We start from the raw sequence: 4,000 nt of genomic DNA, 5'->3' as shown, positions 1-4,000 counted from the left end.
TAGGTTTAAAATTCTTAAGTAAGTCCATAGTTCTGATTGTAAGGCTAGAAAGCCAGCTATTTGGTAAATGTAAAAATAAATAAATAAATAAATAAATAAAATAAAAACCATTTACACACACAGAGAAGATCTTTTTTTACATTTTAAAATGGGTTGAGACTTTATAGTTCCAAAGCCAGGTCACACAGATTTTAGCTTACCTTCTCTGGTCTGGCACCCTCCTTCAGCTGGCAGTAAGTTTGGCTTGTACAGGGAGATTCTGAAGAGAGGTCTGAGTTTGATTAACTGTGCCTTTATGAATAACATCCTCAGAGAATTCCAGGCTGGGATCAGATTCTTGACTGCAGCAGCCATGGGGCATTTCTGTATGCTTAAACTGTTCCTTATAATAGAAGATTCTGGCAGATCATAACTCTTCTCACTCATAGCAGTCATCACTTTATTTTGCAGGGTGATATTCCTAAAATGTTCATTTTACTCACTCTTCTGCTGATGTGTTTAACTTAGAAGCATCAAGTCCATTTTGATAGGCAGCTTACTCCCTGCTGGGAAGTAGTTGAGCAGACAAACTTGAGATATTCTCAAAGGATGTACCAGAAGGTCTAATTAGAAAGTTAAGACCAAGAGAAGAGAAAGAAGAAAACCCTAATAATTATTCCCAGCTAATGCATTTCTTGCTAGTCAAAACTTTGAGCCTCAGCTCAGAGAGTTGATATCTGTAGACTCCCCAGATCATGGAGAATCAGCCTTGGTAACAAGCCCGGGCCACACCCATGCCAATCCAGCTATTGGACGAAGGAACTTTCCCACTTAGTCTGTCTGCCAGTTGGTAAATGCAATTGAGTGGAAAATCAAATGGCAGCTCATGTTTTTTCCTCTACAACAGAGACCACCAAAGGAAAAAAAAAAGCTATTAATCTTTCCTGTGTTAATTGAGAACACTAAATGCCATTATGAAACCATTTCCCTGGGAGTCATGCTACTCATTTGAATCTCAGTTCAAGTTTGTTGAAATTGTAATGGTAGCAGGCGTTACCGTGTCACAGGGTGCCACATTACAGTGTGATTGCTTTTCATTTTACATGGTTCATAAAGCAAAATAAATGTGAATAACCAATAGTGTGGGTTATAATTGGTATATGAGTATATATTTTCAGGAGAAGAAAATGTTCCCACTGCAATCTACTGCAATGGTAATTCAATAAGTTCTCTCTTCACTGCACTGTTAAGAATGCAAGAGATTCATATTATGTTCTGATAGGCTATCTCCTTCCTGCAGATGTGGCAAAAATCTCAAAACTAATGGATGTCATATGCACATGTGTTTTGAAGAGAAACAAGACTATTTGCCTTGTTGATTTTCTGCTTTAAAAAGCAGCAGTTTCTCTAAGGGAGTAACTTCTAGAGCAACAATCATCTTCATAAAGTGTGTTGCAGTGAAGAAATTCAGTGTGACTAAGCAAAATTGCCAAGGAGCTGAGTTTATCTGGAGTTTGTTTTTTCCTCTACAACAGAGACCACCAAAGGAAAAAAAAAAGCTATTAATCTTTCCTGTGTTAATTGAGAACACTAAATGCCATTATGAAACCATTTCCCTGGGAGTCATGCTACTCATTTGAATCTCAGTTCAAGTTTGTTGAAATTGTAATGGTAGCAGGCGTTACCGTGTCACAGGGTGCCACATTACAGTGTGATTGCTTTTCATTTTACATGGTTCATAAAGCAAAATAAATGTGAATAACCAATAGTGTGGGTTATAATTGGTATATGAGTATATATTTTCAGGAGAAGAAAATGTTCCCACTGCAATCTACTGCAATGGTAATTCAATAAGTTCTCTCTTCACTGCACTGTTAAGAATGCAAGAGATTCATATTATGTTCTGATAGGCTATCTCCTTCCTGCAGATGTGGCAAAAATCTCAAAACTAATGGATGTCATATGCACATGTGTTTTGAAGAGAAACAAGACTATTTGCCTTGTTGATTTTCTGCTTTAAAAAGCAGCAGTTTCTCTAAGGGAGTAACTTCTAGAGCAACAATCATCTTCATAAAGTGTGTTGCAGTGAAGAAATTCAGTGTGACTAAGCAAAATTGCCAAGGAGCTGAGTTTATCTGGAGTTTCTACCCAATCTTTTTTTTTTTTTTTTTAGAGGTTTTTGCTATAGGGTATGTGCGCTCACAGACAGACAGAGAGAGACAGAGAGACAGAAAGCGAGAAATCACCCCCCAGGGGGGATGGCCACGCTGCAATCCCTTCTCCTCCATTCTCCTCTGGGGATCTTGGGCACGCACACACACACGCCCGGCGTGAGTTTTAAGCTACCGGGTCCAGGACGCGAACCGCAGTAGACTACATGGGAGTCCAGCGACATAGCCATTACGCTAACTGCTGGTCCCATCAATCTTCTTTCTTATTAAGAACTTCTTCCCTTTACTCTCATTGCCAAAGATAATAAGTAATATCTATTCCAGTGCAGTATCTCCAATCATCTTTTTTGGATAATACCGTTTGCTTTAGGTCTTTCTTATATACTCTCCTCTCACCTCCTTCATCAAACTGTATCATTTATTATTAGAAATAATGACTAAGGGAAGTAAACAGTATTTCATTTAGTACCAGCATCACAGCAGCAACAATGAAGAAAGCCTTCTAACATCAATATTAAACTTATTTTCAACTCAAAATTCTATATTTAGCCAAACTGTTTGTCAGGTGCAAAACCATATGCATGTCTTCTTCATGAAGCCAAACCAAGGAGAGACTACCCATGGCTTAGTGGATAAGGGGGCCAGATTCCACATAGTTGACTGCATAGTTTGAATCCCGATCCTGGAAGGTTGGCATGTTTACATTTGTTTCTCAAATCCTGACAGGATGGAGGAATAGACAAGAAGGGACAGGAGTGTGACCATGCTCCATTAGGGTTGCTTTCTCCCACTCTTCTCTCTCATCTCTCTCTCTGGTGAGTATACATACTCTCTGGTAAATAAAATAAAAAGAAAAGGAAATACCAAGGAGATTCCAAATGTTTATCTATCACTGACACTTTCTTAGAAAGTTATTTGGATACATTAGGTTGCTAGGAAAGTCATGACATATTTTTTCTGATTTTCTATGCAAAAATGCATCATGACTTTCTTGAAAACCCAATATATACCAATAAAATAAGACAATAAATCAAGAAAAACAAGACATGTTTTCCAGGAGCTATGAATTAAAACAGGAAACAGTGACATCTTGCCCTAGAGTCATTGATTTGTAGATGCCCTTAAAAAAAAAAAAACTAACAGAAGAACGGAGTCCTCTAGCAATGAGTTGGAAAAATTGGATCCTGTTAGAGGCAAACAGATTATAAAAACAAAGACCCAGCTTGAAGACACAGCCTCATGGATTCTGCAAAATAGCCATTTTGGGAAAACAGAAATCAAGACTTCCCACAGATAATCTGACCTCCAGCACCCAAAACTTGTGTGATTGAATTCCCAGGTTTTGAAGAAACTGACCATCAACCAGATGACTAGAAATCGCTGCAGGACCACAAGAAATATGGGAAAGCAGGAAAATACTTCTCCTCTAAGGGAAAAGGATAACTCGTCTTCATCCACACACAGTTCAAGGGAATTCATGGAAATGTCTGATAAAGAATTCAGAACATTCATAATGGCAAAACTAACAGAGATGGAAGAGAAGAGAGACAATGAACTGCTGAAGAGGAAGGAGAAAGAAGTTGTTGAGTTCCAGGAGGTGAGGAAATTCATGCAAGATCTAAAAGAGGAATTTCACACTTTACAAAAGAATCAGATGGAACTGTTAGAGATGAAGGCTATAATATAGGAAAGTATTAAAAACGGACTAGATCGCAGAGAAAATAGAATCTCAGACATAGAAGAGAAAATTGCTAGCCTAGAAAAATCCACCACGAAGACTGAGAAAATGGCCCAAAAATTTGAGACTAATCTACGAGAAATACTAGATACCATCAAACGTCCAAACATCC

The 4,000-nt window shown here is 38.1% G+C and overlaps 1 pseudogene; it reads right to left on the bottom strand.

Moving 5' to 3' along the window:
- Positions 1-742: 742 nt before the first annotated feature.
- The window catches only part of LOC102478208 (plakophilin-4-like), a 36,856-nt pseudogene continuing 33,598 nt past the window's right edge, over positions 743-4,000 (bottom strand).

The sequence above is a fragment of the Tupaia chinensis genome, unplaced genomic scaffold (assembly GCF_000334495.1).
Source record: "Tupaia chinensis unplaced genomic scaffold, TupChi_1.0 Scaffold000028_1, whole genome shotgun sequence".
Classification (NCBI taxonomy): Eukaryota; Metazoa; Chordata; class Mammalia; order Scandentia; family Tupaiidae; genus Tupaia; species Tupaia belangeri.
Note: the sequence above shows the minus strand (reverse complement) of the source record. Positions and strands in the feature narration are given on the sequence as shown.